The sequence below is a fragment of the Schistocerca cancellata genome, chromosome 2, assembly GCF_023864275.1.
Source record: "Schistocerca cancellata isolate TAMUIC-IGC-003103 chromosome 2, iqSchCanc2.1, whole genome shotgun sequence".
Taxonomy (NCBI): domain Eukaryota; kingdom Metazoa; phylum Arthropoda; class Insecta; order Orthoptera; family Acrididae; genus Schistocerca; species Schistocerca cancellata.
In genome coordinates this window covers 455720183-455733940 of record NC_064627.1, presented here as the reverse complement: position 1 = coordinate 455733940, position 13758 = coordinate 455720183, and the positions used below count along the sequence as shown (strand labels likewise).

The 13758-nt window shown below is 42.6% G+C and overlaps 1 protein-coding gene across 1 annotated transcript in view; it reads right to left on the bottom strand.

Annotated features, from left to right (window-relative positions):
• The window catches only part of LOC126161952 (glucose dehydrogenase [FAD, quinone]-like), a 210591-nt gene extending 197953 nt beyond the window's left edge, over positions 1-12638 (bottom strand). The window contains exon 1 of the mRNA XM_049918132.1: positions 12500-12638. The gene's annotated coding sequence lies outside the window, so the exon portion shown is untranslated. The remainder of the gene's footprint in view (positions 1-12499) is intronic.
• Positions 12639-13758: the final 1120 nt, after the last annotated feature.

Genomic DNA, 13758 nt, shown 5'->3' with positions numbered 1-13758 from the left:
TCTATCCACTGCACCAACAGTACAGCAGATTAACATGTGCTGAGAGACGTACTTAACATACATGAGGTCACAGTGTTGCCAGATTGCCACTCTTGAACGCCCTTTTTCTGGGATGTACTCGCCGGGTGAAATTTTGTGAGAGACATTTTTTTATCACTGGTATGTGAGGAGGCGCGCCGCGCAGTCCGAGTGCGCGAATTTCGCTTCACCATATATATATATATATATATATATATATATATATATATATATATATATATATATATATATATGTGTGTGTGTGTGTGTGTGTGTGTGTGTGTGTGTGTGTGCGCGCACCGCGACAATGCCACGAAGATAAAATTAGGGAGACTCGAGCCCACTCAGAGGCCTTCCCGCGAACCATTCGCGACTGGAATAGGAAAGGCGACAGTGACAGTAGTATACAAAGTACCCTCCGCCATACACCCCAAGTTGTCTTCATAAGTACAGCTATAGATGTAGGTTGTTAGGTTGTTGGAGAGAATAAACTCTTGGTTTCCTTGCACCTGTGAACTTGATCACAAAGTTATTTATCGTGACATCTGAAATTAGCACGGAACCCAAGACATAATACAACTTGATGTTTTCCACGTAGTTAGTATTTTTCTGATTGAAAATCATCTCAAGGGAAAGAAAAAGTTCTATGACTGCCTGGGGATCGAATAAACAATCGGTTTTCTACTCTCAAAGTAATACATCAAGCTGGTATGAAGCCTGTGTCATTGGGATATTACCTTTAATTTCAGATTTGTTTCATACTCTGCCATCAATGTCCCTATCTCTTGTGAATATCCCAATCATTCATACAGTCAACACATTCGTGTGTACTAGATGCGGTACTCATAGTACCTTTTTTCACTGCCTGTCCTACATTATTCAGCGTACCATAACTAGAAATTGGCTGTCCGTCCACTGCTGATGTATTGTGTTACATCACACAAGCCAACGTTTCGCTGTAACTCCATTAATGTCAATACTCGTCATAGGGAAAGGACTTTCGTGTCCGCTCCCTCCATTGGCACAATTCCTTTTTATGTTATTTTGCAAGAATTACATACCTAAAGCCTTGCAAGCAGAGGATCAACTTCGCGAACAAAGCAGCTGACACGTATTTGGCAGGCAGGGGTTTCATATTCCCACTTCGCCATTCTGATTTAAGTTTTCTGTTATTTCCCTCACGACACACTTAAAAGAGTAATCGACTACTCATCTATTTCTCTCATCGTCCAGCTCCTATAGCGCTCAGTCCCTAAGATATCGACATCGATGTGACACTGAACACAAACACTCGATGTTTCCTTTCATAAGACAATGAATGAATTATTTTTGGAACGTATCCAGGAATATCTGTACACTGACTTCCGGAATGTTTTCCACAATGCCTTGCAGTACGTCTGTCTACGTGTAATATCAGCATCTTGTGAAATGCAACTGGCATGGTGTGCAGCTGTACGTTATTACCTCTTCGTCCGTACCACTCAGTCCCACTGTCCTAGAATAGCCAACTCTTATTTTAGACTCAGCAGTAAGAGATAGAGATATAGGCTTACGCTCGAAGAACACGAAGGTGCTTTTCTGACTGCATGCGGATTGGCGGACAGCAGTGTCACGGACTCCCTGTTAGAGAACGACTAACGCCAACGCCAAAGACCTAGATGCTCCCGGAAGACGTAGTAGTGCAACATTCGTCTTCTGTATGTAAGACGTCCTTTGTAATCACCTACTTCATTATGTTCTTCCTGATCACAATAACAGGATGGCCCGGAGGAAGGGATATGGGGGGGGGGGGGGAGGAGGAAAGGGGTCTTGCCGGTGGCTGAAGCCGTTTTATGTTGCTCTTCCAAACCGTGTTGGTGGTCACTGGTACATATATAAACACGTAGCATAAACATAATTGTCAGAAAATATTTTTCGAAAGTATTTGCGCAAAATGTATCTTACGTGAAACGTGAACAACAAACGGTATAGGCAAATCGAGAATAGAAGCTTTTAAAATGTAGTACTAACGAAGAATGATGAAAACTGGATCGGTAGATCAGATATCTAATGAGGAGGAACTGAATTCGACCGAGGATAAAATAGATTCATGGCACAAGATTAAATGAAGGGATAGACTGACAGGTGTGGTTGCTAGGTGCCAAGGGATTTCAAGTTTGTCAGTGAAGGTAAGTCTGGGTGTAATACGGTAAAAGGCGATCAAGGCTTGAATACAGTAAAGAGATTCAAAAGTGTGTGGGTTGCTGCAGTTATGAAGAGAGAAAGGGACTCTGCAGCGGGGCCGGCCGCGGTGGTCTAGCGGTTCTAGGCGCTCAGTCCGGAACCACGCGACTGCTACGGTCGCAGGTTCGAATCCTGCCTCGGGCATGGATGTGTGTGGTGTCCTTAGGTTAGTTAGGTTTAAGTAGTTCTAAGTTCTAGGGGACTGATGACCACAGATGTTAAGTCCCATAGTGCTCAGAGCCATTTGAACCATTTGACTCTGCAGCGGACTTCCGAATCAAAACCACCATCATAGCAAAACAACAACAACAACAACAACAACAACAACGAAACACCATGCTAATAGGGGACAAATATTTATATATAACTGTAAATTACTTCAAAGAGATGAGTTGCTTTTAAAAATCATTTAAAGATGATTATCCCTTAACGGTAATTACCTGCTCTTTCCTTTGTTGCGATTTAATGCTGTTAATATAAGTCTAAGCACCTACCAATGTGACACGCTTAAATAAACAGATGTTCCTTGTCCTTTCTTTTACCTGTCAGAAGAAGCGTTGATGAGGTAGGTGTCTTCGAGATTGGATCTGTGATGTTTGATAAAGTCCTTTCGAAATTATACTCGTGAAAACTGGGACCATAAAACTACGAACTGCTCATGGCTCACCGTGCGTAGAAGAGACTGTTGAAAATGTTCGGTGAATGAGGTACCCGTGTGTTGCTCGATATTTCTTAAGGGTCAGTGTAGTTAAGTCCATTAGACATTTTCAGTAGTACTTGACGGGAAATGTAAACTAAGTAACGGTGGTGGACATCAGCAGCAATAAGATATGCCTGATAATACACCTTCAGTTTGCACCGGAAGTATGGAATACAGGAGAACACAACACAGTATTCATTAAAGTGTGCACAGGTTCGTGGGGGAACTCAGGACGTCCAATTTTGAAACCACACGGAATGTCCGATACATATAAAGTGGGTATGCATCCTTCGAGATTATTCGCAAAAGCCAAATGCAAACCATTCTACCATGTGGTTCAATCAAAGCGGCACATTTTCAACTCATAGCTAAAGATGATAATCTTTTGTAATCAGGAAGGAAATAGATCTCTTGGCCGGATATGTACCGTAGTTTCTGGGGATATGAATTCAAGTAATAGGGACGCCAATAGCAAGAGTACGGTAATTGCTTATGATCGTCTTCACAGTGTTAGATTTATGATACTGAAAATGTAGATCGTACTGAACGTTTTGTGTGTTGTCTCGTTCTTCCAGCACTAGCGCTGCACCTATCGTCAAGTAAAAGGCCCCATGACGTTAGTCACAGTGTGTCATTCTACGTAGGCTTCTCTTCTAAACCTATTTCAAATTTCGCAACTGCCCATTGTTTACCTGAAATTACCTGTAACTAACGTCGCTTGCAACAGATAAATATGCCTCGGTATACCTCTAACCCGTACACTGTGTTAAGTCTGGTGAGAATTCTTGAAACCAGTAAACACCAGTCACAGTAACAGTTTACGTCATCTCCCAGCGAATATGCGCGCCTTTTCTTCTGAACCACATAATAATATTGTTGTGGATTGACATGAAACAAAGTCGTGATTATTTATTTGTTATCTGTTGCATATTCCTGCAAGTACCTAATGAATGGAACTTCCTGGCAGATAAAAAAAGCTGTGTGCCGGACCGAGGTTCGAACTCGGGACCTTTGCCTTTCGCCGTCAAATGCTCTCTTCTTCTAACGAATGCTCTCATTTTCTTACCAGACAATTCTCCTCCACGGTGTTTTGAAAGTAATGGTACTTAGGTCTCAAACTTCGATGATAAATTTTCCACTAAACGCTGCGTATCTCATATGCTTGCATTTTAGTGAGTTTTATTGCAGCAGCGTTAATAATTTCTCCCTCTAAAATACCGACTTTTACTTCCTAGCGAAATAGTGTGTTGTGGACTGACAAGACAGCCAGTCCACAGTGAAGGGTAATCGAAAGGCACGCGTTTAATTCACGCAGGCTTGCTTAAGTCTGAAACAGGATACGTAATGAATGCTATAAAGAAAAGTACGTAGATGCTGGAATACTTAACTTTAATCCATCATTTGTATACAGCATTCTGGGTGATACAAGTGAGGCTCTCTCTTGAAATGGTTAATGGCGCCTTGCTAGGTCGTAGCCATGGACTTAACTGAAGGCTATTCTAACTGTCTCTCGGCTAATGAGAGGAAGGCTTCGTCAGTGTAGTCGCTAGCAAGTCGTCCGTACAACTGGGACGAGTCCTAGTACGTCTCTCTAGACCTGCCGTGTGGTGGCGCTCGGTCTGCAATTACTGACAGTGTCGACACGCGGGTCCGACATGTACTAATGGACCGCGGCCGATTTAAAGCTACCACCTAGCAAGTGTGGTGTCTGGCGGTGACACCACATAGTGATTTTTTTGTAAACGTTGCTACAGACATCTTGATGCTCGGTTTGCTAAGTGCTACCACTGCACTGATCAGATTTACAATACTGTCAAGTCCATTGCGTCGTTGTGTATGTCGTCGATTTGTTTCCCATCGCCTACCCAGTCCTACCTCTCGTTGCCACAAGGAACCTAAGTAGTGTACTCGAGATAAACATCTTCTGCACTTGCAGCTGCTGTACACTGCACGTGGCGGTCGTGATCGAGGGGTTACGTAGCACTCTTCGTGACTGAAGCAACAGTCGGCTGCGGGTCAAAGCAGCGATTCGTAAATATTGGTATCTTCCTGTTCTTACACACTTCTCTAAACCTGCACTGTTCCGTTTGTTTGGAGATTACATCATGAAATTCATAATGTGATCGGGTCCAAATAATCCTTCGTTGTCACACCTTTTCCTGTTACCCGCGCAGTATAGGCCTACTGAATAAGAACGTTGATTAAGCATAAACCGACAGTTTTTGACAGTTAACTACTCTAATGAAATGGTCTTAATCTAACACTAGTGCTGTCGTGAAGTGCCGGCCGAAGTGGCCGTGCGATTCTAGGCGCTGCAGTCTGGAACCGCCAGACCGCTACGGTCGCAGGTTCGAATCCTGCCTCGGGCATGGATGTGTGTGATGTTCTTAGGTTAGTTAGGTTTAACTAGTTCTAAGTTCTAGGGGACTAATGACCTCAGAAGTTGAGTCCCATAGTGCTGAGAGCAATTTGAACCATTTCTTGTTGTCGTGAAGTGCCCCAGTAAATAAAACGAAACTGTAATTTAAAGAAATTTTATTTTGGTTTATAATTGAATATTGTAAACGTTTTTACACATTGTAGATAAGATTACGAGCAATTTTGGCACAGTGAAAATCTGTGCCCGGCACAAACATGTTTTGAGCATTTTTCATACACTATTTGGATTTTCTTGTCTGCAACTTTCTCTGGCGTTCTGGCTCAGAAGATATTGAGGCAAGCGGAGTTCAACTAAGTTTAATAAGAACATCTCTCAGTTCACAAGTAAGGGGATTGGACATCTCGACGTTGTATGTGGAGTTTCACTAAATCCATTGCGAAACTTTGTAGCGGCTCTCTTCTTTTTAAATAATCAGTTTCATCAATTCTTTCGATGCACTGAAATAAGATGGTAGCATTGACTTTTACTATGTTTGAAATGGCATAGAATACAGACACTAACTGTCTGTGTGTTCGCCGTGATATCGAAGGTTGGTCCACTGCATCCACTCCTGCTTTTTGTGACATTGTAGTAAATGATCACTTCAGGTTTATTTATTTATTTATTTATTTATGCATTTATTTTACCAGGCAAGTTGTTCTTTCGAGTACTAAGTTATTGATGGTGGTGCACAAATCAATACAACAAAACAACTCTACTTTTCCAAGGAACATAAGTACAAATTGTCTTTTCTTCGTTATGCCGCAATAACGCAGATTCTGCAGGACGCTTCCTGTCTGGTTTGAATTCTTCTAGAATCTGCGGTTTATTTACCTCCAGAGTACTTAAGACAGTCAAGTTTTTGGCTTTCATTTGATCAGAGAGAGCTCAAGCAGCACGAACCAGTTGTCTACTGTCACTTCTGTTGCTTCCCTCAATTGGTGTTACTAATTTCAGAACATCCTGTGTTGGAATTGATAATGTGCTTGCATTTATACTTCTACCTATGTAGACAAATGCATTACATAAATAGAATGTTCGCGCATTACGATGGTAATCCAAAAAGTAAGGTCTCCTATTTTTTATATGTACATAGACTTGTTTATTTCTACAGTGGTTTACATCAGTTTACAGCTTGAACATTTAGCTATTTTTCGAAATTATCACCGTTCCTGTAGATGCATTCTTGTAGACGCTGTGGCAGTTTTTTTATGCCCATGTCATACCAGGTCGCCGCCATGCTGTTCAGAAAGTTATCAATCTCCTTTTACATCTCGTCGTCGGAGCTGAATCGCTTTCCGGCAAAATGTTCTTTTAACCTAGGGAACAGGTGATACTCACTGGGCGCCAAGTCAGGACTATAGGATGGGTGGGTGATTATGTTCCACTGAAAGTGTTGTAGGAGAGCAACGGTTTGCCGAGCGATGTGTGGGCGAGCGTTGTCATGGAGAATGTGTACGCCTTTGCGCAACATTCCTCTTCTCCGGTTCTGAATTACCCGTTCGAGGTTTTTCAGAGTCTCACAGTGCCTGTCAGCGTTAATTGTGATCCCAGCGATTCACCTCCGACGATGAGGTGAAAGAAGAGGTTCATAACTTTCTGAACAGCATGGCGGCAAGCTGGTATGACATGGGCATACAAAAATTGCCACAGCGTCTATAAAAATGCATCGACAGAAAAGGTCATTATTTCGAAAAATAGCTAAATGTTCAAGCTGTAAATCATTGTAGAAATAAACAGGTCTATGTACTTATAAAAAAATAAGAGACTTTACTTTTGGGATTACACTCGTACAAAGGCACATAGTTTTGAAGCCGTATATGGCTGGGTTCTAAGGCATATACATGCGAAATTTGCACCTTTCCCGAAAGGATACTAGCATTTCGTCAATTATTACGTTTGATCTTCTATTATAAAACTTTTGATAAAAATATATAAAATACATCTCGAATCGCTGCAAGTCAGCCTTCCTAGCATCTCTTTTAGTAGCACAGTCCAAACGCAAGCAAGGCAAAATGAATAAAAATGTATGAATAGTAATATTGTCTGAAACACATCACGACCAGTCCCATCAGTAGCAAAAAGTCCAACATCATTTTCATGATTAGATTTCATTATTCCAGACAAATATAGCAGATTTAGAAACGCTCTCAATTCTATTACATCTAACAGTTTTGTAAATGCTGGTTGAGGCGCTCTGTATTTGTTTGACATGTTATGTATTTTGATGTTGGTATTGGTAAGTATTATTTGTAATAAATCTTCAGTAATGAGCAATTACGAAGCAGATAATATGTCCCTTGAATCAAGCATTTTTGCTTCGCATCTAGCGCCTAGAAGGTGACCAACTGTATTGTGACCAAGGATACGAATTGTAGGAGGAGCTTCTTGTGACCACATGTAGCACAGCTTTTTCCAAAAACGCACTTGTCAGCAGAAGTCACATAACACCCCTCTTCATCTCATTCTTCACACCTACTTTCTGACGTCATTTCAGTTGTAGAATCATGATCACTTGACAGAAATTCTTCCACGCCTACTGTGCTCTCCTAAACAGACTGCAAAAACGCAGGATCATTCACTATTCTCTCTAACCCGTCAGCTGTTAACGCTTGTATGATGTCATCCTGAAAAATAATGCATACATACATAAATATTAAGATTCTCATTTATATTTTACTCACTTCGAAGTACGCCGAGACTTCAAACGCACAAAACACTAATAGAAAGAATGAAAAATAACTTACGTCAAAATTTGGCGGGGTATCTGAGACCTGTTTATCTCAGAAACTATGACAGGAAACACTCCACGTTAAACGGCATAACTTCACTGAGAAATACCAGGAACACAAAAACCATCTGTTGTTTCGTTCACACGCCTGGAGTTCTCCAGGACCACACTAGAACGCTTATGGGTTAATAATACCCGCAGCACGGCGAGTTGCTAATACAGTTCAGCAACGCAACACAAATTATGCCGCTACTGGAGGTCACATTAACGGTTCACGGCGGCACTCGCCCAGCTGGTTCTCTGCATAACGGATCCAACGAATTCGTTTCTGGGTCTTACTTGTATAAGCTCTCGTCTCTTCTACAACCGTACGGTGTGATAGCCATCCATTTGTTGTGGAAGTCGGAGTTGGTGTACCTGAATGGGCGTTCGCTATTTCATGATAATAAGTCGTAGTATAGCCCACACCGGGGTGAGATTCTTTCGACTAGAATCCTCGTAGGCAGCTTAACGGATCGTCAACTGGGCACGAGGAACTCTTTGTATCCTGTAGTTGACCACTTCAGTAGAGGAAACCTACTGTTTGACACTGAATATCGCTCCCAGAGGTTAGCCATCAACTAACAGTAGCAAATAATCTCTATAGCGTGGAACCAGATGTAGCAATGGCAAAATGTAAGTACCAATAGGATTGTTGACTGACTATATACATGGTGCTCGAGCTCTGCATTGTGAAATAATAAAAATATCGCTTCTCTTAAGTACCCGAGCGGATAGCCGCTCGCGTTAGTACGCCGCTTCCGGGACTCGGGCGCGCCTGCCGGTCCGGATCGAAGCCCCCTGTTGATTAACGACGAGGCCCACTGTGTCGACCAATCTGGTTGTGGTTTTTAGGCGGTTGGCCACATCCGACGAAGTGAATGCTGGGCTGGTACTCACATCCCGCCTCAGTTCTACGATTTGCGAACATTTAGAAACAATTTGCATTCTTTCAGATGGATAACAGTACATGCAGACAGAATGGCATCTGGCTGTCCTCTAACATTACATTAACAGTGCCGCATCCGATAATAACCATGCCACCCCCGTGTAGGCACGGGATAAAGGTAAATGAAAGTAAAGTAGACCGTTTCTCTTACGTATCTTTGTGAGACTTCTTGCCATTCTTGTAGACTTAACCGCTATCTAAAATTAAGGATGGGGATGTATTTGCCATAAGACGTCTTTGCTTATGCTTTCCTCCCATGCTTTGCCATTTGGCCTGTAAATCATCACAGACAGAGCTCTGTGACAGTACCGAATGAAGGTATCGGCAGAGACCCAGGTGACATCACCATCTCAAGCTACGAAGTAACGGCTGACATCTTTAGAGGCACAACAGTCTAGATTCAGTATATTGCCAACTGATCATAAAAGTGACTACTGCGTGAGAAAAGATTCGAAACTCTCATGCACAGCAGCGTAAAATTTAAGTAGCGTTAGAAGAAATTCTGCTCACGCTCGTAGAGCTACCACGAAGATAACTCTTCTTTGCCTGAAACAGCCGGCCGGAGTGCCCTTGCGGTTCTAGGCGCTACAGTCTGGAACCGAGCGACCACTACGGTCGCAGGTTCGAATCCTGCCTCGGGCATGGATGTGTGTGATGTCCTTAGGTTAGTTATGTTTAATTAGTTCTAAGTTCTAGGCGACTGATGATCTCAGAAGTTAAGTCGCATAGTGTTCAGAGCCATTTGAACCATTTTTTGCCTGAAACGATAAATGCGATTTTTATGTAATATGTCGCGAGTTGTTTCTGACGGTTATAAGATACTTTCAAATATATATATATATATATATATATATATATATATATATATATATATATACTGTTAGACAAAGGTGAAGCTGTGAAGTGACACAGAGCATACATGAACTGGGGCTATATGCTATTCCTCCAATGGAGGTTTGGCTGTAGAGTATTACGCAATGTATGACGTGTGAATTGTCAGACGTGGAATACAAACTCTGACCTTCAGTGACTTTCAATTAGAAAGCAAACGTAGGAAAAGTGCGAAAAAGAACGCCACTATAATCTCAGCTGAAAAGTTGCACCCAAAATTGCACGAAAACTTATCACGAAATGGTTGACATGACTTAAAGAAGACTAATATCCACTAATGTCTTTTTTTGTCTTTTTTTAGTTTACATTTAATTTCGAGGTCTATATAAATGGGGATTCAGCTGACCTTACCGATCCATTTTACGCAACTCGCACTTCTTCTGCATCAGGAACGGTATCCAGACAGGCGACAGCCACGTAATCGGTATAAGTTCTTTCTCAAAGCCTTGAGTGACTGTTAGCAAATGGAATAAACTGTACAAAATACGAGTGACGATTGACAATGAGTTACACAGTATTTTTGGAGCAAGATATACCATACTGCTGCTATATTTATCCAAGTGTCTACAATCTTTCTTTGTGTAATTAAAGGTGTCATACAGTTGGATGTGTCTGTAAGTTTGTTCTGTTTATAGTACTTCATCTTTCGTAAACAGTTCATTATAAACAACGAAATAAACGGAAAATATCGAAATTGGAAGCATGGAAGTAACAACTTTCCAGTATGTAACGCATTGAAAATGTATGTATATGTAAGGTGATTCAGTTGCACCTACTGATGTCGTTGTATGCTACCCCCACATGATAGAAGAATGTTGTTGGCCAGTTCCTTTAGGAGACGAGAAGCACGATGCCAAAATGTCTGGCAATGACTGGCAAACAATACGAAGACAACTTAGACGTAGTGTACAAATTTTGTTTATGAAATTATTTCGCACATAAACGTGGCGAATTATTTATTAATTTTTTCATTGGGCTGTGTACTGGAAAGTTGTTACTTCAACATTTTTCATTTTTGTATCTCGTTGGTTCCGATAGTGAAACACACATTACAAGGCAACGTTGCTGAACTGTTCACGAAAGAAACGGAATAAATTTAAAGAGACATCCAAAAACTATATGACTGCACCACTAATTACTCGATGAAAGATTCGAGGCACTTGGATAAGAATGGCAGAAGTTGGGAATATCTTGGTCCAAAACTACTGTATAGCTCATGGCTACTCTTCACTGGTATTCTTCGCAGTATGATTCCGTTTGCTAACAGTCGCCCAGAGCTGGGGACTCAGATCGATTATATGGTTTTCGCCCGCCTGGTCAACGTTCCTGATTCAGACGTAGTGTTGACCACATAAAAATGGTTAAAATGGCTCCGAGCACTATGGGACTTAACATCGGAGGTCTTCAGTCCCCTAGAACTTAGAACTACTTAAGCCTAACTAACCTAAGGACATCACACACATCCATGCCCGAGGCAGGATTCGAACCTGCGACCGTAGCAGTCGCGCGGTTCCGGATTGAAGCGCCTAGAACAGCTCGGCGACCGCGGCCGGCACTGGCAGCATAAAACTGATCTGTAGCGGCAGGTGAATCAATCAGTATAGATAAGGATTGTGATTACCCTAGAATTTGGCCTAAATATTTATAGTTGTACTTGTTCCAAATATTATATACCCATTTTAGAGGTAAAATAATTTGCCGTGACGGTTAGAGAATATCGAAACATGTTGGAGTGACAGTAAAACTGAAAACCCTTTGCGTTGCTGAAGGCAATGACGTGAGGCAGGGCGTGCGCTCTACCACCCCGTTTACATGGGGCTCCCTAAACCGGATTTCGTAAAGCGATTTCCCAATACCGCTTCTGGGTTGTCGTGTACACACTTCAAAATCGATTCTGGAAATCCGCTTTTGGTTGTTGCTTTTTCAGTTCCACAACTGATTTTCGCTCCGATGTAAACGCAGGCTTCGTGTTGTTTTCCAAAATTTTCAGCTAATATGGACGGAATGGCTTTTTGCATAATGTAGGAGAAATAGGAATATTAGACTGACGCGGTTTACACCTCGTCTAATTGAAGAGAAATAGCGACTGTGCTGACTGGTTCAAATGGCTCTGAGCACTATGGGACTTAACATCTATGGTCATCAGTCCCCTAGAACTTAGAACTACTTAAACCTAACTAACCCAAGGACAGCACATAACACCCAGCCATCACGAAGCAGAGAAAATACCTGACCCGCCGGGAATCGAACCCGGGAAACCGGGCGTGGGAAGCGAGAACGCTAACGCACGACCACGAGATGCGACTGTGCTGACTAAATCATGGACTCCAACAGCTGTTTTCCAGGCGCCATGTTTAACTGGGCTAGCAAATCAGCTTTAGACTTTAACATGTAAACACGACAGCGAAAAACGGTTTCCGTATTTCTGAAGACGTCTCGCATGTAAACGTAGTGTATGACGGACGCCCTGTGAACGCCAGCAGTGAGCGCGCTTGTAATGAGGACGGGCGCAGCGCGCACAGTACTTACGGTTGCGGAGGTCTGCGAGCTCGCCGCACGGCCGCTCAGGCTGGAGTGTCGACCTGTCGGCGCAGAGCTGGCGACCTGCTGGCGCTTATGTAAGGAGGACAAGCCGGCTATTGGTTGTCTGCGGACACCTGCTGCCTCTGGGCCCCCGCAGAACTCACTGACTCTGGAAGAGGCGCACCCACCATCACTAGCGCCGCTGTGTAAATCTAGGGAGACGACGACTTCTTGAATATGAAGAGGGCGGCTCTCAGGAAACTAATTGTTGACGGCATAATCACTGAGTCGAAGACTTGTAAACGACGTCCTTTAACGCTACTGGCGATTTCCTCGTTGCAAGCATTTTAGCCTTCAAACGTGGTCATGTACCGTATAACCGGAAATGGTTATGTAACAGAACAGTATGGGCATGCCTCTTATCTTTTACAAAAACATCCGAAAGATTTACTGCCATCATCATTTGGACATAAAATGTGAGCGACGAGTAGAGATAATGACGGTATATTGTGTTGATAGGTGACACTTAAAACATCTTGTACTGTGCTTCTGGCAACTCTGACGTCATTACAGGTGAATATTTGCGTCGACAGTCATGAAAGAATACAACCAGGTAACAAGGATGCCGAAGTAGCCGTGCGGTTGAAGGCGCCGCAGTCTGGAACCGCAATACCGCTACGGTCGCAGGTTCGAATCCTGCCTCGGGCATGGCTGTTTGTGATGTCCTTAGGTTAGTTAGGTTTATCTAGTTCTAAGTTCTAGGGGACTAATAACCTCAGCAGTTGAGTCCCATAGTGCTCAGAGCCATTTGAACCATTTGAACAAGGATGCATAGGAGCTTCTTTCCCAAGCTTCTCACTAAATCATATGGTATGGCTACTACAAGCTGTATGAAGCTGTCGACATACTCCTACATGTGCTACTGACAGGGTAAGGATCATGAGCCGCTGATTGGAAAGATGTTTCTCGTTCTCTTACCGAGCCAGAGACCAAGTTCTTCATATGAAGTTACTGTACAGTCCGCACAATATCCAGGGGAGATACCAGAGCATATGTAACACTTGTAGTTCAAGACTAACCATTCTAGGTCTACTTGCAGCCATGCTCAACACACTACGAGAGTGCGATTATAGTCTGCTGTGATGGCATCTGCAGAATGAAATGTTCTTTCCACTGATGTGGTCATATCTTGCACGTATGTAAGTGATTGTAACGAATGTGTACGGCGTGGTGCTAATTATGCAATGTGTTCGCTTTTTACACAA